The sequence below is a fragment of the Microcebus murinus genome, chromosome 19 (genome assembly GCF_040939455.1).
Source record: "Microcebus murinus isolate Inina chromosome 19, M.murinus_Inina_mat1.0, whole genome shotgun sequence".
Taxonomy (NCBI): domain Eukaryota; kingdom Metazoa; phylum Chordata; class Mammalia; order Primates; family Cheirogaleidae; genus Microcebus; species Microcebus murinus.
The window spans coordinates 33,829,733-33,854,820 of NC_134122.1; the positions used below are offsets into that span (position 1 = coordinate 33,829,733).

The following is a 25,088-nucleotide window of genomic DNA, read 5'->3' on the forward strand; positions in this document are numbered from 1 at the left end:
TGTAACCAACTGATCAGATTTCCTGAAGCTGTAGTGGAGAAAAATGAGCTCTGGACCACCAAATAGATACCATTAGCTTTTTTTTGATGAATATTTGCTTTTGGACTGTGTTTTGGCACTTCATCTTTATCCAACCATTGTGCTGAATGCTTGCAGTTGTCAAAAAGATCTATTTTTCATCACACGTAACAATATGGTATAGAAAGAGTTTGCCTTTATGTTGTAACAGCAAAGAAAGGCAAGCTTCAAGATGATTTCTCTTCTGGCGCTTGTTTAATTCATGTGGTACCCATCTATCCAGCTTCTTTACCTTGCTGATTTGTTTCAAATGTCCCAGTATTGTTGGGATAGTAATGATAAGCCTTGCTGCTAATTCACTCATAGGTTGAGATGGATTCAGTTCCATTACAGCTTTCATCTCATCATTAACCACCTTGGTGTCAGGTCATCCACATGGCTCACTTTCAAAATTAAAATCACCAGAATTGAACTTCTCAAACTATCAACATACATATGATGCGTTCATTAGCCACACCCTTCCCAAATACTTCAATGATATTTTGAGCTGTCTGCACTGCATTGGTTCCATGATGGAATTCATATTAAAAAATAACATGGATTTTTGACTTATCCATGCTTTCACAAAAATTGCTCTTAAAAAAATGTGAAAGAGAATCACAAGCCAAAACATACATTTGAAAGATTGAGGTGTAGGTGTACCTTCACAATAGGAAAAAAAAAACCCAAGAAGCATCAAAGTGGAAATGTTAGAGATATCAACTGTCTAACTTAGAACTTAAGGAAATTGGACATTTCGTACTTAATGACCTAATAATAGTGTGGTACTTGGGCTAAACAGGCAGCCCTGACACTGAGAGCAACACTGTATGTAGTGACTCAGATTCTTAGAGAAAATTGTGTCAAGCATACAGGCTTGTGGTTGGTATCTTTATAAGAATAGAGGGAAATAATGAGTGTATCACAAAGCTCTTGTCAAGTTTAGTTTCAATAAAAGAATTTGCTTAGGAATCAGTTTCAGTTATTTGGGAAAAAAATCACCAATACAGTATAAGTAACATGTGCTTCTATGTTGAGATTAGACAAGTAGAGAGGAAGTAGAGTATGGTGGAAAGAACATGGGCCTTGGAGACAGATACCTGACTGGAAGCAGGGTCGCCTTCAATGTCTCTGAGCCCCAGTTTCCCTGTCTGTGAATTGGGAATAATATCTGAAGAGTTTGTTGTTAGGATTAAAGATATGACTCATGCAATGCATCTAGCCCAGTGCTAAATAAGTAGTGATGAAGCTGGTAGATTTCAGTGAGGGGGCTTTAGGATATACTTCCCATTTACAGATTCATGTTACTGTGAATCTACTGTCCTGTTCCAAACACCTTTATGAGCTGTAATATATCTCATACTATATAGTTCACCCATTTAAAGTGTACAATTTGATGGCTATGACTATATTTACAGTTGTGCAATCATAACCACAGTCACATTTAGAACATTTTCATCACCTCCAAAAGAAACTTGTATGCTTAGCTATCACTATCCTATTCCTCCATCCTCTTTCCCACCAGATCTTAGAGGCCCCACCTACCCTCCTTTTATCTTCTTTTAGCTGTGACTATGCTGTTTGCTTGTTGCTAATTGAAAATTTTTGAATTTTTCTATAAATGGCCAGTTTTGCTTTTTCCCCTCCAAAGTATTTGTTTCTTTGAGTGTTAAAGTGACTATTATAGCCAATGCAAAGGCTCACCATTTTGCACTTTGTGGCTGTTCATATGGCAGTTTTATTCAAAACTGCTCCTGCACTGCTTAAGTTATTTGTTTTATACAAAAATAGTTTTCCCTGGCTTGCAACTTCTCTGCTGCCACGTTGACAAATGTTACTTCTACTGAAAAACACAAAAATAAATAACAGCAAGGGAGAGGGGAATACAGAGCTAAGTGAATTCATTTTGCCTCTTGCGTGCCATTCTCATTTGTTTTAAAAACCACCCTGGCATTTATAGGCAGGAAAGGAGGAGGTAGGAGAACTGTAGGAAAAGAATGGGCTACATTTGGTTATTTGAATTGGGATGACAAGGCTGGTTGAACAGACAACTTGAGAAGTACCTGGAATGTAAGGCCTGAAGATGGGGAGGAGTTTACAAGGAATCTGAGTCCTTTGCAGCTATTCAAATTGTGATGGTAACCCCCATTTGTGTGTTCCTCAGAGTTCATGCATTGATGATGATGAGACTCCAATGTAAGCAGTGCTGACATAGCAGTAAATGGCCATGGTCGGTTTGTGTTGGAAACTAGGAATAAGCAAAAGTGTGAGGGTTTGGGGGTTCTGGATTTTCAAAATAAGAAGGCAGAGGTGATGCTAACAAGTATTGATTGCCTGTTTTGAGCCAGGTATTTCCACAAATATTATTTCACTAGATGATACACAAATATTGGTGATCTTATCTCCATTTTACAGACTAAGGAGAACAGAGTTTTGAGGAATTATGGTATTTGTTTTCCAAAGGTTACACAGAAATTAGGGAGTGGAATAAAATGGAAATCCGTGCTTCCAGACTTAGAACATGTTCCTTTTCCACTGTAATAGTAAGCAGCAGATAGTATAGAAGGAAAAAATGGGGAGGGGCATTGCAAAATAAAAAGCAGGTGGCTGGGCGTGTGGTTGCTCACACACACAAAAAAATTAGCCGGGCATGGTGGCGCATGCCTGTAGTCCCTGCTACTCGGGAGGCTGAGGCAGTAGGATCGCTTGAGCCCAGGAGATTGAGGTTGCTGTGAGCTAGGCTGATGCCACGGCACTCACTCTAGCCTGAGCAACAAAGTGAGACTTTGTCTCACACAAAAAAATAAATAAATAAAATAAAAAGCAGGTAATATAGCAAGCAGTAGCAGCCAAAAACATTTTTAGAAAAATGTGTTGCATATTTTCTTCAAAATCGCCAGTAAAACTAAAGTGACTTGCAAGTGCACATGAAGCTTTCTTTTGGGTAGATGAGTACAAAGTGATCACTTGACTAGTTATTATTGACTAAAAAAAAACATTTTCCTGAGGCTTTTATAATTTATCTTAGTGTGCACTTAGTATCTTACTGGTGAGGCAGTGCCTGATACGTAACAGCCTAATTGGCTACCCAAGGTATGACAGGTTTGCTTAGCCAGAACTAGCCTTTCATTCTGGATTTTGCGGATTGATTTCTGCCTATTTCTTGAATGATTTTCAATGCTGTTTATCTCCTAAATATTCTGTTAATTTTTTATTTTTTGGGGGTCTAGTGCCTTTGGGGAGAAGAGGAGAGAAACAAGAGTGAGGTGTGTAAGGGAATTACTTTTCCTTATATTTTCCTTTGCATTTTTTAACTTTGGTTCCATGCACTATTCTACATGGTAGATGGGAAGGAAGAGTGCTTAGGCAGGTGTAAGGAAGAAAGGATAAGTGAAAGGATGAATTATTAGTCTGAACTTCAAGGCCTTTTCTCATAAGTGATTGAACCTGCATGATTGTTTCTCAGCATATAAACTTTTTCAGTCACATGCACATATAATAGGCGCTTGTTCAGTTTATTGCATCTGCAAAGGTATCGCCAGGTGCCATCATGAGGAAGTACAATATAGTGTTTAGGATTACAAGAGTCTGAAACCCAGATTTCCTGGGTTTGAACCCTGTCTCCACTGCTTAGTGGTTAGATGTGACCTTGGACCTTACCTATATCTCAGATAGCTTGTTCTTAAAATGGTGGTTGTATCAGTACTTGTGGAGTTGGAAGGATTAAATGTGTTACTTAATTCACATAAAGTTTTTCTAACAGTGCCCAATATACATAGTACTCATTAAAAGTTAAATTTTATTATGATGTCATCACTGATGCTGATTTGCCTCATTCATCTCACTGCCCCTTTCTTCACTGGGGTCCAAAATTCTCCCTCCTCAGGTACCCAGACGATGCCCCTATGTCTGCTAAGTAGCCTTTCCTCTGAGTTTAGCTAGTCTGGCGCTGGTTACTTGGAATGATGTTTTCTAGCAAGAGCAAGATGTTTGGACTGCTAGGAGAGTGAACAGGCTGGGGTGAACCTGGGCTCTCTGCAGAGGTGTTCATTTTCCCAGTAGGAGGAAATACCACTTGTCAGAACACAGCTTTGGCTTGCCCAGGTTCCTGCTGTACACATAGGGCCCAGAGTTTCTGTAGGCCCCTTGTCATGGATCCAAGCCAAGGCTGTCACTTGCTGAGCCAGGAATAATGCAAGAATTAGTCTTTTTCTTCTTTATACTAAGCACCAATCAATCTACAGTTAACTCTCTAATTTCTGAACCATATGCTGTGAATAACTGCCCCTGAATGTGTTTGCCAATAAAAGGATAAGTTTAAGCCTTTTAATCAATGCTGCTTGCACTCAATACTTAAGGTCAGAATCTTATGTGAGTCTTATTTTGATCAGGATAATTATTGGGTTAAAAATGAATGGTTTTTGAAATTGTGACACTTGTGGTTGACTCGTGGGTGAATTAATCTTTGAGAGGATGGAAAATTGTCAATTTCATAAGAATTCTTGCTCTCTAGTTGTCCTTTAGGTCACTTATGGAAAAATATGACTTTTAGGAGGCAGACATTCTTTCTCAATGGGAAAAGCGATAAGAAACTAATAGAAATTTCTAAGGAGTCAGTGATGGAGGAGCAGAAGGGAAATTGGATATGAAGCTGGGTATTTTGGATTTGCAGTGACCTGAGGGGCTAGAGCTATAGCTGTTTATGTTTTAGGTAATATGAACTTGTAATTTTATGTCTCCAGCATACATTCTCAAAGGAAGCTATGTTTCCTGACCAAAGACTGTGTATTGCCTAGAGTAAAGCAAGGAGTTTAGAAACATTTGGGATTTAGATATTGGCCTCACTGAATATCTTAGGGCAGGTCACTTAGCCTCTTGGGCACTCCGTTTTTATAATTATAAAATGGGATGTTAATTGCTACCTTACAGTTGGAAAACTTAAGTGTAATCACATATGTGAGAATGTGAAGCACGGTGCCTGGCATACAAGAGGTGTTGATGGGGAGTCTTCTTTCACTTCTTTGCAGAGTTTGCCTGGCTCTCAATCACATATATGTCTGGCATACATATGGATACATGTAACATGGAAATTCCTCTGCTTTGTGGAAGTGAATTGGAAATTGTTCTTGTTGATCTGTTTTATTTTTTGTGCTCAGTGAAAAGAATGAGAGAAGTGAATCAGGAAGCTATACAGTTCTGGAAAGGCTCAGTGATAGTTCTTTTCCTCAGTGGCTCACTGGCTGCACAGTTAAGAGTATATGAGAATTGGTAGATTATAGAGAAGAACTAGGCTGTGTTCCTTTTGCTATGGGAAATTAGTTAGGCTTTCCAAAGTTTTCGCATCCATAAGATGGGGATGCTAATGACTTGGGATACTGTGAGGGTTCAATGTGGGTGATGTTTATGAAAGACCTTTGTAAGTGTCAGGGAACTCCAGAACTTCATGATGGTAGTATTTTTATCATCATGAATTGACAACTGCTAATCTAAAAGTCAGTTCTGGTGTTCTGTCAGATGGTAAAGACTCAGGAAATACCCTGTAACTCCACCATGCAGCTGGAGGAGCTTGTATCCAGAAGGCAAGCCAGCTGGGCTCTCAGGATTTCTGGGAGAGCTGGCAATTTCCCTGAGCTCAGGTTCTCAGATCTGCAGGTCAGGTATAAGAGGGTTGTGATTAAGCTGGTGCTGAACATTTTTGCATTATAGATCTTTTATGCCACAGGGTGGTTTTCTGCTGCTTACCTGTAGCCTAAGAGTGGCCTGTTTTCCTTTGCCTCAGCGTAACATTCTCTCTCAGTGACCTTTAGGAAGGGAACTGGATCTTCCTTGCTTCTTGCTGCCTACTGTGCTGTTCTGTGCAGAGTGCTGCCCATGCTTTCCTTTCCCTCCTCTGGTGGCTTCACAGGTGACTAAACTGCAAGAGGAGGGTGCCTAAGGTTAGATTACCAAGCACCTCTCTTTAGGCCTCTCCTGAATCAAAGCCCAGCACTGTGTCGGAAGAAGTGCTTATCTGGTAGAGAAGGGGTGAGGACACAACATATGGTACGTGCAGAGGCCCCAAAGTCATTATGATGAGCATAGAGTGTGGTAGAAGGAGGAGCAAAGGACATTTGGGAGGTGGGAAGTAAAGTCAGCTACAGGTGATAGTGAAAGGTCTTTTCTGTCTTTTGACTTTATGTAGGATATGAGGATTTGTTGGAGTATGCTAAGTAGTGGGAATAGTATGGGAGATGCAATTTCAGAGGTCACATTTGCTCATGGCAAGGTGGAAGATGGAGGATGGAGAATGGAAATTGGAACGTACAAGATTGCTATAGTATTTCAGGTAGGAGATTATGTAGGGTTTATCTAGGTTATCTCTGATGTCAAGAAGTTGCAAGAGGTACTGTACATGCAAAGGAAACTGACATTTGAGTGCTTGCTTTGTGCCGGGAACTTTAAGTACTCTGCATATATTACCTCATCTGATTCTCACAACAGCAATGAGGGAAAGGTGGCATTTTTTTTAAAAAAACATTTTGCAAATGAAGAAACTGAGGTTCTGAGCTTGCCTAAAGTTTTTAGACAGCTGGTAAATTATAGGGTTGGGATTTAAACGTGATTACATCTAACTTCAAGTCCTTTCTCTTCCCACTACACCACACTGTGGCCCCCAGGACATAGCCTTCATGCAATGGTTTTGTATTAGCAAATTACTTTGCAAGGACTAGTATATTAATAGTGATATTTCAACATCCCCATAATCTTTCATGCTCTCTCCCCATGAGGGAGCAAAATTAATTGTTCACCTGAGGGATTAGAGACATAAGGAGGTTAAGTGACTTGACATGGTCGCCCATCACGTGGTTTGGGGAGGGCAGGCAGAGGTGAGGCTTGGAGCTGACCATTTTGAGCCAATAGCATCATAGAGAACAAGAATTTGCCAGCCCCATTTTATAAACCCAGTCTTTCTTTTTGTTCATAGATTAGGAATCTGTCATGAAGATCGTATGCAGAGCAGGTGCCTGAGGCTGAGATGGCACAAAGTGTGGTGGTATCTTGGGGTTACTTTATAATCAAACTCTCTCCTATAGCATTGTCTTTAATTAAAACAACAATCACCCCTACCAAAAGCTAATCATTTTTATTAAGTATGGAGATTGGAGTAAGGATGGGGAGACTTGTGTCTGAGAAAGATTTTACCAATAAATTGTTTCCTTTGCCATAGAATTGACTTGCTGAGCTTAATAATTAGAATCATTCTCACTCTAACCCAGCGTTGTTTTTTTTTTTTGTTTTTTTTTCTTTTCTATTTGATTTTATGAGTCTGATATTATTGGTTTGTTCTGGGAATACTTGGGTATCATGATGAGCAACATTATGATGACAGCCATGGGAAACCCTTGCTAATCACAGTATATTTTGCCCCTATTCCTTGTTTGTCAGTCTCTCATGGTTATTATTACTAATTTAATTTTATTTTTGAGAGATGAAAGCACAGAGTAGAGTAGGTCCTGAGAATGAATTTAGAGCTTTGCTTTTGACTTGGGTGGACACTTTAAGCATGTAAGGGTCAAGAAATAGATCTCTGGGTCTCTTATGGTAGGATTTGGAGGAACTATATTTGAGAAGTGGGAGGGAAGACCAGCAGTTAGTTAGAAAGATGCCAAACTACAAACCTGAATAATTTCATATTTTGCTAATGATTATCTCTGGATGCCATGCACCTTCATGATTTAGCCCAGCCTTGCAAACATAGAATGTACTTTTGCCAACCCCTAGCCATCTACTGCTTTCTCCCAAGAAGTCATGGGGTAAAGACAAGAAACATTGGCATTGGATATGTGTGACTGGTAGCTGCAGGTAGTAAATTGGCCACCTGCACTGTTGATATGCTGGTGAAGTGATCTGGTTTCTGTAGTCAGGATGTCAAGTACTAGAGAGAAGGAAGTGACTGTCATTTATAGTGTCATGTTTAGTCTTTTGCAGATGTGCTTACAGTTTTAACAAAGGCGGAGAAAAAATTATAGGGTGGGAAAGAAATGCCTACAGACAGCCTGCTAAAGCCTAGGAAGGAGGAAACTAGTATTTGTGTGTTTTAGGAATGCTAAGCCCTTGCTTACATGTCGGCAGGCAAAATATTGGCATTCACTTCTGACTTGAGGAAGGCATCTCTGAAGTCAATAGAGGGAAATGCCTAAACACAGGCCTCACTCAGAAAGAAAGGAGAGCTGTGGAAATGCTCAGGATTATCTCATAAAAGCCCTTTGTGTGTTTGAAGCCTCCAATGAAATCATCCTTGTTCTCCAGGCCAGACAGCTCCAGTTGTTCTTCTTTCTTTTCTTTATTATGTGTGTTTTTTTTCATCTCTTTAATGCTTTTGTCATCTTTTTGTACTTCTTCACTTTAAATAATACAAAAAAAAAAAGAAGAAAAATTAAACTTTGTGCCCTAGCAGCGATAACTTGCTAGTAACTACTAGTTTTGATCAAGAAACCAAGCGGATGCCTAATAGTGTTGTTGATGGTGAGGATGACCAAATCTTTATATATGCCTATCCTCATTCTATTCTCCTACCTGTGCATTGTGTTGGTATTTGGAACATGGTGGGCATATAAAACAAACATCTATTGAATAAATGAATGGAGACTATCTAATTCTTTGCTTTAAAAGTAAATATTTTCTCTGGGTCAATAAAGAAAAAAAAACTCTTTATTTTTTATTATAAACATCAAAATCATAGGAAATATTGGCTTGAATTTGCTACAATGTGATGAAGCTTATGTGAAGACTTTACCAGAGAAGAAAATTTCTCCCTCCCCTCTCTGTTAATCCCTCACTCCTTGCTTTCCTTTCTGTTTTTCCTCCCCTCCCTCCTCCCCTCCCTCCTCCCTTCCCTCCCCTCCCTCCCCTCCCTCCCCTCCCTCCCCTCCCTCCCTCCCTCCCTCCCTCCCTCCCTCCCTCCCTCCCTCCCTTCCTTCCTTCCTTCCTTCCTTCCTTCCTTCCTTCCTTCCTTCCTTCCTTCCTCCCTTCCTTCCTCCCTTCCTCCCTCCCTTCCTCCCTCCCTTTCACTTACTCATTCATTCTTTCAGTAAATGCTTCTTCAGCCTCTGCTGTGAACAAGGCACACTTTGTTAAATGCTGGAATATTGTTGACATTGAGCATAAAGTCCCTGCTGTCATGAAGCTTATATTTTGGTGGATCAAGGGACATGGTTGACCAGAAGAAGTTAGATTTCCCTGTTGAGCAAAACTTCCAGAGAAGTAAGGTTGGTAGTTGTATAGGTGATAGAGGTAAGGATTGCTCACTTGGTGGCAAGATAGGCTGTGATTTCACTTTCTTTCCTATTTACATAACTATCTGAGTCCCTATATAGCATTTTACCTGTTGTGTAAGATTCCATATGGGTGGGGTTTTATCAGTTATTCATGTCTCCTTTCTTGAAATTATATTAGATCTCTTTGATTTATTTAGAGAGAGAAATGGGTGTAATATACAGTGTGTTTTGGCTGAATATGTATTTTGCCATCCTGTTGACACAGTAGCGTATACTTTGTTTTTATTTTAGTGTGTCTTATTTAACATTCCATTATTCAGAAATTGGTGTTTTTTCCCCCCTTAACTCTCTGGTCATACTGCGTGCCTCTGGCTTATTAGAAAGCAGTTTAATTAATGTTCTTAATGCCCCCTCCCCATGGATTTCAACGATTTTACCACAAAGACTTATATCAGCTGTATGAACTGACTAAACTTAAGCCTGTGATATTCATTCATTCATTCATTCATCCAGGAAATGCACAAAACAAAAGAAGATACATGTTTCCTCTCTACACATTTCACAGTCTGGTAGGAACTGTTTCAGTAAAATACAGAGCCATAACTTACAATCCTCTGGGGCAAACATTTCATTGAATAAACAGCAATGAGCATTCAGAAGATACAAGTAACTAGGTCAGCCTGGGCTTATGGGAGAAGGCTTCACAGAGGAGGAGATCTTTGACCTGGTTCTTGAAGGGTGAGGATGTGTTTGCCTGCCAGGGACCAGCTAAGAGATAGCTAGATTTAATTAGTTTTGCTGTAATCGCTGAGGTGCTGATCCTGGAATGTAGCCTCCACTGTGGTACTGGACTTGGGGATGATGATCTCATTGCAAATATAGGGTGGGTGGTTTTTGTTTTGTTATTTTTTTTTTAAAGACTCTGAAGCAGTTAGCATATAAACGAGGTTGACACTGGGACCAACAGCAACAGTTGTTGCTGTTGTTTCTCAATAGGTTTAAATAGATAGGCATTCATTCTTCATAGTGCTGCATTCTAACATTTTGGATCAGTCACCTTCCTTACATTAAATAATTTCTGACTTAGGCCTAGTTGTTATTAAGTGAATTGGTTATTCTCCTTTTTCCCCATTTCAGGTAATCTGGAGTAAACAAAGAAACTAAATCTCTGTTGTCACCATATTTGGTTCCCATCTCAGAACCAGTAGAATGGCTAACATGCTTTCCAGTGAAAATGGACTGGGGAAGTCAAGAACAAGGTTTTGTTTGTTTGTTTTGTAAAAGAGTTTAGGAAAGCTCATTGACATATTTGTTACTTGCTCTAGGCACCATTGAATTTTCCAACTTCCATGTTGTCTTTAAAAATTGCCTTTTAGTTGTTAAGGTTGTCTTTTCCCCCATCCTCCCCCACCCCCCTTTTTTAAACCTCCTTCTGAGCTCTCTCAGGGGAGAGACACCTGGTAAGCCTAAAGGCCTTTCTGCTTTGTATGCCCTCTATCTTATAAGAGGTGATCCTCAGCAGCTTTATATCCTAATGTAGAAAATGGGCATGCTAGATAATTTCATCCCAACACCTCACCCTCTTTAATAATTTCTGCAGTTAAGGCCTGATTTCTCTTTATATTGGGGGGAAAAAAAGATGTGAGTGTGGATGATGATAATTATGATGGAAGGAACACTTACTGAGTGTGTAATAAGCACCTTGCAAGTGTTTGCTTATTTAATCCGCATGACAACCCTAGCAAGTAGGTACTATTGTTTTCTCCTTAAGTTGATAAGAAAATTGAATCAAAGAGATTAGATTTATTGATTAGATTATTTGCCCTAGGTCACACAGCTGTCTTCCTTGGGCACCTGTATACAGTTAATTGCCATTCTGTACTATGGTTGAGTTTCTCTTATCTGAAATGTTTGTTACCAGAAGTATTTCAAATTTTAGATTTTTTCAGAGTTTGCAATATTCGCATATAAATAATTGTGTATCTTGGGGATGGAACCCAAGTTCTAAGCACAAAATTCATTTATGTTTTATATATACTTTATACACATAGCCTGGAGGTAATTTACATAATATTTTTAATAATTCTGTGCAAAAAACATGTTTTGACATTATTTTGTCTGCAACCTTTCATGTGAGATCAGGTATGGAATTTTTCCACTTGTGACTTCATGTCAGCAATCAGAAAATCTTGGATTTTGGAGCATTTTGGATGTCACATTTTCAAATTAGGGACACTCAACCTGTACTTCATGAGACTTTGGGCAAAATGGCTTGCTAAGTTGTGACTATAGGGGCTCAAATACCAAGACATCACCCCTGACTACTGCAATTGGAAAGTCAGATCTCTTTGGTGCTGTGAACAAGTGTTCTTTTGAGCGAGAGTTTTCTTTTTGTGACCGTTATATAATGTGGCTTTTAAAGACTCCATTTCATTTGCTCTTATTTTACCCCGAAATATAAAGGACTAATTTGAAAATTGAGAAAACCTGTCATCTGAACCTGACTCCTGAGTGTTCATGTGTTCGGTTGTTTGGTCCTTAAGGCTTCACTTTTGCCAATTTTGTCCTCGAGAAGATGGCATACAAATAGAGGCTTTAATTTCTGTTTCTGTTTATGCATTTATTTTTTAAAGAGACAGGGTCTCACTCTATCCCTCTAGTTGGGGTTCAGTGTTAACGGTCATAGCTCACTGCAGCCTCGAACTTCTGGGCTCAAGCAATCCTCTCACCTCAGCTTCCCGAGCAGCTGGGATTATAAATGTGCCCCACCATGCCTGGCTATATTTGCATTTTATTTTTTTATTTCTTGCCTAATAAATGAAAGAAAAAATGTTCATTTCAGTAGTTAACTGAAAATGAAAACAACTACTTCATTCATAAACTTGCTAATTCTCTTTTATTGTGTAATATGAACTCAAGAAATAAAGATCTGGCCAAAATATAAGCATCATGTCCTGTACGAAACACAGTTATACTAATACCAGAATTTACCTGAATAGTTTCATTGATGATGATTTTTTTAAATGAAAATTTGTTTTATAATGAGAACAAGGAAACCATAATTCCACACCCTAGGGAGGGGGATCCCTTAATATATTAAAACTGCATATTCATAGATCACTGCTTTCTACAGAGACTGAAGGGAGGGCAGAGAAACCAAAATCCTATGTGAGAAGAGCTGCTGCTCATTCAAAATAATTACAAATGACAGTAAAGCATTCCCCCAAATAATTTTTTGTATCAGTAGGAAGGTAGGTTTCAAGATTTAACAAACTCAATTTACAAATTTGTCGTTGTAGTTATCTGGCTTAACACGTAAGGCACTTAACAGAGAAGATGGTTGCAAATAAACTTGATGCCAGGTAAATTTTCTTAATGGTCTTCTAACTTCTTACTCAGTCTTGGCCAGTCACTAATAGAATGCTGAGAATTGCTTTCTCCTTTTCCCTCGCTGGCTTGGGGTGCATGGACCCAAAAACTATAACTTACAAGGCTAATGGGTACATGCTTCAGCTGCCTGGAAATGCCACTGGACTGACGATTTTCTGCCCTACTCTAAGAGAGCCTGGGCCCCAGATTTGGTCTTTAGTCTGGATTCACTGGCTAAAGAGAATCCTCTGGGATTATATGTGCCATCACCTGGTGGCATATTGCTATATAAATGTAACATCCACCAACTTTGTCAGATGGTATATCTGGCCTGGTTGCTGTGGCTGTGATTGGAACCGAATCATACTGCTTGTTATTAAGACAGTGACTGGTTGTGTGGAACACTGATGCCTATTGTTTTTCATTGTTTATTGATTTAGTGAGTTAGAGTGCCTTTCCTTTGGTGCTAGTATTAAATAGTTTAGTTCTGTTAGCCATTTTGTGAGATTGTCTATCTATCTGTGTGTGATTTGTGTATGTTTTCCTTTATTTAGCGAGGTACAGGTTAGGGACTGGGGAATGTATAATTGTTCACAGAAAATGTGGAAGGACGTGGATTTGAAATAAAATAGGAAGTTAGGGACTGTAAGGCTCTTCTGAATATTGAGAAAAATCTGTAAACCCTTAATTAACTTCAGAAAAATCCCTTTGCTCTCATGGTAGGGAATTTGGCTGGGTGAATTAATAACTGAAATCAGCACCAGGAGTTGTGTGTTAAATTTCTCCTTGGCAAAGACCAGTATTTATTCTTGTCCTGCTGTCTCTTACTTTCCCACTAGTCCTTTTTTTTTTTTTTGAAACAGAGTCTGGCTCTGTTGCGTGGTCTAGAGTGCAGTGTTGTCATCACAGCTCACTACAACCTCCAACTCCTGGGCTCAAGTGATCCTCCTGTCTGAGCCTTCCAAGTAGCTGGAACTATAGGTGGACACCACCATGCCTGGCTAATTTTTCTATTTTTTGTAGAGACAGGGTCTTGCTCTTGGTTGAACTAGTCTTGAACTCTCCTAACCTCAAGCAGTTCTCCTGCCTGAGCCTCCCAGAGTGCTAGGATTACAGGCGTAAGCCACTGTGCCTGGCTCTCTTACTGTATCTTTACAAACTCTGTGCAGTAGAGATTGTCTCCATAAATATTTTGGCTCTATTTTGGGTCTTAATTAAATAATGAATGGAGTTTTTTTTTTTTTAAATTCAGCATATTTATTGAGTACCTACTATGTGCCAGACCCTGTTCTTCATCCTGGGATTACAGTGGTATACAAGATTCTTAGCCTTATGGAGTTTACATAAGTAAGCTATTAAATTGAAGTGCAGGAAACCAAAGTTTTGGCTGTTACAGCTGTGCATACTGGCCTGGACTGAGAGAAGACCCTGGGATTCTATTCCTAGTTACTGTCCTGATTTACTGCATTTCTCTGCACCTCACTTTCCTACCTGTGAAATAAGGAAATTGGGTCATATCTTATTATTTATAGTGTCCTTTCCATTTTTTTTTTTTTTTTTTTTTTATTAACCATCCTGACTTTTCCAAGCATTTTAGCCCAGTTGCCTTTAATGTGAGCTGGGCTTCTGGCTAATTCAGTTATGCTGACCAATGTTTGCATGTTAATTTTAAAAATCAGTTGTACTGAGCAAGAAAATAATTGTTCCTGGAGAGTTGATATATTTACATACATTTTTTAAAAGATGTAGTGAATTCATAGGTCTTCCAAAGCAATATTCCAAGACATTTTCATTCTCTGAACCTCCAAGATAACATTTATGAGGTCTGGTGACACATAGGCTCTTGGCAATAAACTTACTGTGGAAGCTGCTGTGATGGAGGCCTGGCTTTTGAAATGATATCAGAAGAATGCCATGGAGGCCAAGTGTGGTGGCTCATGCCTGTAATCCCAGAACTTTGAGAGGCCAAGGCAGGAGGATCACTTGAGGCCAGGAGTTTGAGACCAGCCTGGGCAATATATTGAGACCCCATCTCTACAAAAAATAAAAAAATTTAGCCAGGCATAGTGGCCAATGCCTGTAGTCTCAGCTACTTCAAGAGGTTGAAACAGGAGGATCGCTAGAGCCCAGGAGTTTCAGTTTCCAGTGAACTGTGATCACACCACTGCTCTCTAGCCTGGGTGACAGAGCAACAAGGCCCTGTCTTTAAAAAAAAAATACTATGGGATAGAATTTTTAAAAATCATATCAAAACTGAATCCCTTCCCAAATTTTAAGAGGAAAAGGAGCAACAATAAGGAAGTCTTTTATTCTGGAATTATGTACCTACATAAAGTCTGAGTTTCCCTTTGTCCTGTGAACTAGTTGGTTCCAGGTGAGGAGAGTTGCCTGTTCTTACATGTTTCTAAGAAACACTCATCCTTGTGTAAGAAATACTTTTTTGTTTGTGTGAAATCATAATATAGAGCCCATTCCACCATGCACTTCCATCATAAAGCTCAGGAATACAAGCCTGTTAATCAAGTGGGAATCTGGGTAGTGAGAAATGAAACACAGGTTTTATTTTCACGCCTCTAAATGAGTGACTGCAGAGAATGAACTTAAAAATAATAATGCCGCCTTATACTTGCATCATACTTTTTAATAAGGCAATTTAAAAATATTTAGGGTGAACCTTCCAGGATGCTTTAATTGCCTCAGCATAGTTGAGTAGTACATTAGGGTGGTGCCTTTGCTGTGCTGAAAAGCCTGGAGGAAGATATCTGGGCTTCTGGGAGACCCTGTCACTCAATGATACATTGAGGATGATTAAGTAGAACCCCTTTGGATCTTGGGATATCATTTTCCTCTCAAATACATGCTGCAGGTATAGAAGCCAACCCTATTGTGAGTATAATTTACATCTGTTTATAAGTGACTGAACTTGTAAGAGCAGGTACATAAGGCATCCTTGGTTACATATATCTTAGTAATAATATCTATTCATCCTTGTAGGTTCATTTGAAATGCCTCCATCTCTAGTACATTTTTCCTGACTACTCCCACCTGGCCATCATATCATCTCTCTCCATTATATTTCAGACAGACAACATTGAGACTTTGAGTTTTTATCCCAGATCAACCACTTAGAGGCTGTTTCATCTTGGACAGATTACTTGACTTTTCTGTACAAGATAGTTTTATTTCTTCATCTGTAAAGTGAAGATAATAACTACCTCATAGGGTCTTAGTGATAAAAGTTAGTGTATATAATGTCTTTAAAATAGTGCCTAGCATGTGCTGCTATTGTTTTGTCAACATTATTTATTCTACTCACTCCTTGGTACATAGCTCCTGATCTACTTTGCTATAGTGACATATTTATCTGCCTTAAATTGTGATGGATTTCTCCTGGTTTGAGAATCCTTGTCACACCTTAACATGATAGCTTAGATGTGGTAGGCACACAGTGAACATCTTGGATTGAGTTCATACGGGATTTTGTTAAGAATTCAAAGCAGCGTTATTCTCATTCTAACTTTTAACCACTTCGGTAGGAGCGTTGACTGTAGTCGGTAGCCACAGATAAACGTGCATAGCCGAGCGTCCACTTTAGCTGACAGCCAAAAAGCTTTTACTTTTACAACTTTTATCTCTGTAGTTGCAGTGTGTACGTTCAGCTAATAAGTTACTACGAATCTGTGACCTTTTAAGAAGTCCTTAGTAGGAATTATTATAGTTACTTTCCTAAAGCTGCCTATAAAGTAAAACAAGAGCAAAACAGATTTTTCGTCAATGCACAGCACAAAATACCATGTGAACTATGAGTGCCAGCTGTGGGCAAAGTTTTGCAGCCGGTGAGCACCATACCGAAGTGGTTAAAGCCTTTGAAGTTGCACAGGGGTAGGTTGCATTTGTTTTTTAATTACTGAGGCTGCCATACCAAGGCCATTTGCCCATGGTCATCTACTTGGTTGCCAGATAAGAAGGCCAGTCACTCAAGGGTGTGGGCTTCATTCCACTCTTGCTGATATTAGTAGCATAAATGAGATGGCTTTTGATAATTCTCTGAGCAAGTTAATACTGGCTGGTGATTTCCTGAAGTGCCATGAAGTGGCAGGAACATGATTTATGTGACATGGGTCCTTGCTAGTTAGCTAGGATGAGCACTGGGAGCCCAGCTATGCTCTAAAGTTATGAATGCTTGCCAGAGGAGCTGTTTTTTTTTTTTTTTTTTTTTTTGTTTGTTTGTTTGTTTTTCCCAGAGAGTTAGGGTTTTTTATTTTTTTAAAAATTAAACCATCAAGGCAGTCCCTATGATGATGAATGGAGCGATGCAGGGTGAACTGGTTGGTTGAGGTTACCCTAGCTGTTCTTAAAGACAGCTGGGATAAGCACATTTCTGGCTGGCTGATACCTGGGTTGAATTAAAATACAAAAGTGATGAGTATGTGGGGAGGAGCATATAAAAAGAAGTGGTACCTGGCATTCCAGTTAAGTTACAGAATTTTCTGTTTTCTAAGGTGGATACTTAGAAAAATGTAAAACTTGTATAACTTCAGCATGCAGAAAATTCTACTTCAATTGAAATAGACACAGAGAGAAGGGAGATTACTTGCTCAGTTCAATCTCAGATAGTCTAGCCTCTGAATGTACATTTCTTTTTGCATGAGGTTAGCAAACTAGTGTTCTAGTTGCACCTTGCAGGGCTTGAACACCCTCAGTATAACCAGCTCTGGGCCTTTAAGCTGTGAGGTGTAAAAGAATGAACAGGAAGACCTGGGGGTGAGGAGGACTCAAACTGGTACAAAGGGACCAGTTTTTGGTTAGTAATGGAAATGGAAGAAGAAATGATCAGAGGAAGTTGAATGATAGAGGAGGTTTTGTGCTGTTGGACAGGAGTTCAAGAGACACAGTTCACTTGATTAGGAAGTAGGGGAGCTGAGGGAGAATGAGTCTCATAGAAGAGGAAGTATGAAGATGAGGTGCCTGGAGGAGACTGGTTCCTGCAACGAGGGACCTGGGTTTTAGAGGACAGGGAAGTGTGGTCTGTTGGGAATAGCTAGTCTCAAGGCACCAGATAGAATGCAGGCCATCTTAGTACACTGGGCCTTGAGTGTCTGAATGATGAAATGTGTGAGGCAGTCTGGACACACATGTTCACTTATGCTCTCCCATTCTGTGCAGTGAGGCAGAACATGAAGGGAAAACTAACAGACATCCCAAGTCTCTTGACACAAGGATCAAAACATATTGATGATGTCTTACAACTCTGATAATTTCATTGAACTGTGTGAAGCTTAAAATTGATACATAGGCATACCCCTGATTAACATTAAGTGCTGCTGTCAGGCTGACAGAGCTGGATAAACCAATATTGAATAATCTATTAAATATGTCACACTTGAACAAAGAGCATAAATTGTATTATATTATTTCAACTGTAATTAGGTGGGAGATAAAATCACAAATAGGTGAGTTTAGTGAATATTTCTTAGTGTGTACACATCATCAATGGAAGTTCTTTGCAGGATGAGCCATAAGGAGAAAGCAGTTGACTGTCTTCCAAGTGTTGACTGCTCTTCAGGAGGTTTGAAGTTAAGGGGTGACTTATGTAATGTTCACAGAGTGGGTTTCATTTATAAATTCAATGAGATTAGCTGCAATCTTCTTGAAGTTAATGGTGATGGAAATGCACCATTCTGCATTGAGCTGGAAATAGGTAGCTCTCTAACTTGGAGAAATAGGTAGCTCTCTAATTGTTCCTCAGATTATGTTATGTTTGCATTTATATCTCCTTCCTTCTTTTCCTGGGAGCTGGCTGTTGCCTTTATTCTCTGGGAATTAATGATGCAGACCAGAGCTTGTGGGTGAACAGGGCAATGTATTGTCAGTCTTTTGGTGTTCCTGTTTTCTAACTCAGAGTAAACATGATTATTGAGAATAAATGAGGGACATAAACTAAGGCAAAAAGATAAAAGATAAAGAAATTATGTTAGGAGTGTCCAGTGAACTGAACTATAGATAGCTAGGAAATGGAGATAATTCTAGTCTTTACCTCACAGGGTTATTGTGAAGGTTGAAATACATGTTAAGCCTTCAGAACAGTGCCTGCCATGTCACAGGTGTTTCAGTACATACAGTTGCTTTCATTGTTATAAGAAAACTAGTTGGTGTTTGTGGTGAATGGTCAGGGTGGTATGAAAGTATTCAAGAGCATAAGCAGGGATCTGATTGGCATGGTTGTCTCCTTCCAGATATTGATATAGTGAAACAAACAGTTAAGGATAAAGAAGTGTTAGTTCTCACTTGGGGCTAACACATCAGAGCATGTTATAAACAGTGTATATTAGCTATCTTTTATTGAGCGGCTGTGGTTCCAGTTTTTTGTAGTGTTTTTTGTGTGTTTGTTTGTTGGTGGTGGTATTTTTTAAAATATTAGTTTGATTCATTTTAGGTGATTCTGTTAATATAACAAAGCATCTTTTTACATTATAAAGGAAGACTTTAGAACTTTGTGTGGGTATTATAACCATTCAGCCAACATTTAGCAAATGCCTATGATGTATTCGGTACGAGGTATATGTGTGTGAATATTTTTGTATGAAAGGTTTATTAAAATTTGCTATACCTGTAATATTAATGCAATATTAATATTACTGTCAGCCCTGAGTTCACAGGGATTTCCAGAAAGGCAGGTAAAGGAGCTGCAGTGGGAGCATTCCTGGCTGCCTGAAGTATGTTTTGAGGTACTAGCCTCTTGGCTCCAGCTTGAGCCAACTGGACTGTTGTTGGTCATGAGCTACATGGCGTGCATAGTATAGGGTGAGCTACGTGGAGTTAGAGGCAGTTATCATGCTTCTCCTAAGTTACAGCTTTGCAGAATACTTTATATAAGACCTTTGTGAATTTTGGAAATAGTGTGCTTTATAAACCTAGGATTTCCCGAGACTTACTAGAGAACAACAGAAGGCTGGCATTTCTACTTCCAGGCCCAGTTACTTGTCTCTCATTATTTTGCATAACTATCTCCCACTTTATTTATTTATTTTTGCCCTGTAGTTTTACTTAGAAGGAGTTGATGGTGCTATTTAAAGTTAGGGGAACAGATCTGTTTAAAAAAAACCGATTTCTTATAAGCTCCTTGCTACTTCAAGGAGCTAACACCAGTTGGTCTTACAGTAGATCACGAAAGGAAATGTGATTTTACCTGCTGACCCCTCAGTCCAAGGAGCTGCATGTTCATAGTGTTGGAGAACTATCGGGGAGGGTTCAGAATTTGAGGCAGGAAGAACTGTGGATGACTAGCCTTGCAATTACCCTGGCCACTGTGCACTCATCACCACCTAAAACCTACTAAAGCACCGGAGATCTTTCTACATGTACCCACAGGTTCTTCTTGCATCATTTGCCTTTTTGTTCTGAGATCCGCTTTAACAAGAACAATTTCCCCTATAGCAATAGCATGTACCTAAAAAGGGGAGTGGTGAGAATGGTAGTGAGAATGTGGATTTGGAGTTCCAAAGGGAAATTACTTGGCTTTGAGATACTTAGTCAAGAACATAATTTGAGTGCAGATAGGTCCCAGGCACTGTGTTCATCACTGGGGTGCAAAAGTAAATAAGCATTGTTTCTGTTCTTGAGTTGTTCAGTCTAGTGTGGACAATCTGTGTGCAAGTAGATGGTTTCAGTGTAGTGTGGAAACTATAGCAATATAAGGGACACAAGGTATGGCGATAGCACAGATGATGCAGTGCTGTTTCTGTGTGGCAGGGGTCAGGGTGTCTAGGAAGCCTCCTTGGTCAAGGTAGGTTTGGAGGACAACAGGGAGTTTGCCCAATAGAGAAGAAGACAGATTACTAGGGCAGAAGAACAGTGGTCTCTTGTGAAGAAGAAGAGCTTGGAATCAAATCCAGAGATTGGGTTTTTTTTTGTTTCAGTTCCACCTCTTACATGCCTGTCAATGACCTGATTTTTTTTCTTTTTGCTGAGAAGGGAGAGAAGCAGGGATCCCCATGTCTGCACTCCTTTTGTTTAGCTTAGGAAGTTGGACTGCATCTACAATTGTGATCCTATCCAACCTCTGGATAACTGAAGCTTACATACAAAGCCTAAAGTATACACAACTTGTTAATGACAGGTTCAACTCAGACATTCGTATTTGTCCATTGCCATTTTTCTTGCCCCACATCTGTTACTCTGTGAGTTTTCTGCTGTTGGATTAATTTCTTCTCTTAATTTGTTCAATAAATGTTTACTGAGTTGGTTATGAACAAACTTTGCAGTCTTACAGAGGTATAAGGTCCTTCCTGTCAGGGAACTTAAAGTCTTAAAGTGGGATTAACTTTGAAAATATAGGCTGGTATCAGATTATGAATAGCTAGACTAAGAAATTAGGACTTAAAGATTCATACCTCTCAATGCAGAGAGGATTCCAATGAGTTTCTGAATTTACAGCCTAAGGCAAATTCTTTTAGTTTCCTGTGTTCTTTTATTTTACTTATTACTATAGGATAATGCCTTAGTGTGTTTGAATGAGTTTTAAAAATGAATGCAATGCATTGTGTTAAAGAACAGAGTATATGAGAAGGTGGGTTCCAAGGGCCAGACAGCCTAGTTTTGGATCCCAGCTCCACCATTCATGAGCTGTGTGACCTTGAGCAATTTACTTAAACTCATGTCTCTTTCCTTATATGGAAAATGTTGATGAAAATCATACCCACATTAAAGTTATTATAAGGATTAAATGAGCTAATGCAAATAAAGTGTTTAGTAAGGGACTTGATATGTAGTATTAGTTATAATTGAGGAATTGCCTGATTGAGCCCCCAGTTTGTCTGTTTTTTTCTGCTGATGCCCCAGAACAGTGTAGTGTGACTGTTCCTGAACTTGCTGGTGCATCAGAATCATCAACAGGTCATTTTAAAAATAAAGAACCCCAATACTTCAGTTCTACCAAGATAGAGTAGCTCTATTCCTCCTAGGTCATTCCTCTTATACTAAAAACCTTGGATATATTAATAAAATGACAAAGGAGCAAACTAACTCTGAAAGTTAGAAAGAAGGCAAGCTGCCTGTGACTTGGGAACTTGCAGAACGACATGGTGGTGAATCCCCTGGGTTTTCTTGTTGATTCCCATATATAGGCATACCTTGGAGATATTGTGGAGGTATTCTAGACCACAACAATAAAGTGAATATTGCAAAAAAGCAAGCTATATGAATATTTTGGTTTCCCAGTGCATATAAAAGTTATGTTTATACTAGACTGTAGTCTGTTAAGTGTACAATAGCATTATGTCTAGAAAAACAGTGTATATACCTTAATTTAAAAATACTTTAATGCTCAAATATGCTAATATCATCTGAGCCTTGATGGAGTTATAATCTTTTTGCTGGTGGAGGTTCTTTCCTTGATATTGATGACTGCCGACTGATCAGGGTAGTGGTTGCTGAAGGTTGGGTTGGCTGTGGCGATTTCTTACAGGAAGACAACAATGAAATTTGCCACATGGATTGACTCTTTCTTTTGCAAAAAATTTCCTTCTGTTGCTGTTTGATAGCATTTTACCCATAGTAGAACTTTTTTCACAGTTGGAGTCAATTCTCTCAGAAACTCTGCTGCTGCTTTATCAAATACGTTTATGGACTATTCTAAATTACTTGTTGTCATTTCAGCACCGTTCACAGCATCTTCAGAAGTAGATACCATCTCAAAAGACCACTTTTTTTTGCCTGTTCATAAGAAGCAACTCCTTATTCATACAAATTTCATCATGAGATTGTAGCAATTCAGTCCCATCTTTAGGCTAGATTTGTAATTCTGGTTCTCTTGCTATTTCTACCACATCAGCAGTTACTTCCTCTACTGAGTCTTAAACTCCTAAAAGTCATCCATGAAAGTTATAATCAGCTTCTTCCAAATTCCTGTTAATGTTGATATTTTGGCCTCTCATGAATTGCAAATGTTCTTAATGGCATCTAGAATTGTGAATCCTTTCCAGAAGGTTTTCAATTTACTTTGCCCAGATTAATGAGAAGATTAACTATCTATGGCAGCTGTAGCCTTATGAAATGTATTTCTTAACACATTGACTGCCACACTAGAAAAAAATTCCTTTTTCCTTGGGGCCATAGTGTTTTATTATGAAAATAGAATAAAAACTTCAAAACCAAAAATGATCTTTTCTAACTTAATGAAAATTTTGTTATTTTTTGTTTTCTGTGCATGAGTTACATGCAACTTGAAAAGCAGTTCTCATGGCTCCCAAGGCACAGAGACATGAGAGTTACATATGCTTCATGAAGCCCTGGGCTAAACACTAATATGAGTTTAAATACAACTCACATGACAGTTAATGTGTTAAAAAATAATATTTTAAAGTTGGAATATCTCAGATCTTGTGTTAGCAGACATGAAAACATTAATCTTCTCATATATGTCTACCAGAGCTCTTGGTTAACCAGGTACATTATTAATAAACAGTGATATTTTGAAAGGAATCTTTTTTCTGAGTGGTAGGTCTCAACAGTGGGCTTGAAATATTCAGTAAACCATCCTGTAAACAGATGTGCTGTCATCCAGGCTTTGTTGTTCCATTTCTAGAGTATAAGGTGGAGTAGATTTAGCATAGTTCTTAAGGGTACTAGGATTTTCAGAATGGTAAATGAGCATTGGGTTTACTTAAAGTCACTTGGGTGCATTAGCCCTTTATAAGAGAGTCACCCTGTCCTTTGAAGTTTTAAAGCCAAGCATAGACTTCTCCTCTCTAGCTATGAAAGTCTTAGGTGGCATCTTTGCCCAATAGAAAGCTGTTAAGTCTACATTGATGATCTTCACTAGATCTTTTGGATAACTTGGTTTCTACATCAGCACTTGCTGCTTCATTTTGTGCTTTTATGTTCCTCATAAACCAATCTCTGTTAGTTTCCTGCTTTTTTCCCTGCATTTTCCTCATCTTTTTCAGCCTTCATAGAATTGAAGAGAGTTAGGCCTTGCTCTGGTTTAGGCTTTGTCTTAAGGAAATGTTATGACTGATTTGATCTTCTATCCAGACCACTAAAACTTTTTCTTTATCAATGATAAGGCTGTATCACTTTCTTATCATTTGTGTGTTCACTGGAGTAGCACTTTAAATTTCCTTCAGAAACTTTTCCTGCATTCACAACTTGGCTGTTTGGCACAAAGAGGTGTAGCTCTCAGCCTGTCTGGGCTTTTGACATACCTTATAAAGCTTAGTCATTTCTAGTTTTTGATTTAAAGTGAGAGATGTATGACTATTCCTTTTACTTGGACACTTAAAAGCCATTGTAGGGTTATTAACCACTTCGGCACGAGCGTCAACTATAGTAGATAGCCACAGATGAACGTGCACAGCCGAGTGTCCACTATAGTCAATAGCCACAGATGAACCAAGTGTCCAGCTATGATATGAAGGCACACAGCCGAGCGTCAACTTCAGCCGACAGCCGTGATATGACTTTTCTAATTTTTCATTTATCAAAATAAAATTGTGAACATTTAAAAATAACGTAATAAAAACATATGTATATGTTACCTATTCTGATTTACATTACAAGTAAAGCTGCCTGTAAAGTGAAACAAGCTTTCAGTGCTTTAAAGCTTTCCTCATCACATAAGAGCAAAACGGATTCATCGTCAATGCACAGCAGAAACTATTGTGCGGACTATGAGTACTGGCTTTGGGCAAGGTTTCGTGGCCGGTGAGCGCCATACCCAAGTGGTTAATTGGCCTGATTTCAATATTGTTGTGTCTCAGGCAGTAGGAAAGCCCAAGGAGAGGAAGAAAGTCAGGGAACAGCTGGTTGTGGAACAGTCAGAACACACACAACATTTACTTGATTAAGTTGGCCATCTTCTATGGGCGTGGTTCCTGGTGCCCCAGAACAATTACGATATAACATCAAAGATCACCAATCACAGATTGCCATAACAGATATAATAATAATGAAAAAGTTTGAAATATTATGAGAATTACTAAAATGTGACACAAATACTAAGTGAGCATATGCTGTTAGACAAATGGCACCTGTAGACTTATTCAACTCAGAGTTGCTGCAAACCTTCAATTTGTAAAAAAATGCAGTGTCTGTGAAGCACTATAAAATGAGTTATGCCAATATCTCGCACAGGGTACTGCAGAAACCTTTAACCCAGAAATGTCAACAGCTAAAGGCAAAAAAAGCTTTAAGAAAAACCTGTTTCACATAGCCAAAGGCCTGGGAAAAGGATGGGCTAACATCAGAAAACCTTTTTGGCAATACTCTTCCTATTGCAGCCAAGCGCCAAGGGAAAAATCATACCCCATAACCCAACACCCCCACTGTTGCAGCTGGGCTAAGCAGAAAGTTGATCTTTCAGCCTGCTCTTTGGAAGCAGGCAGTGCTTCAATTCCCCTGCCAGGT

At 39.0% G+C, this 25,088-nt stretch overlaps 1 protein-coding gene across 2 annotated transcripts in view; it reads left to right on the forward strand.

The window, feature by feature from the left end:
- AUTS2 (activator of transcription and developmental regulator AUTS2) overlaps positions 1–25,088 on the forward strand; it is a 1,182,161-nt gene that overhangs the window by 148,345 nt on the left and 1,008,728 nt on the right. The gene's annotated exons all lie outside the window — the stretch shown is intronic.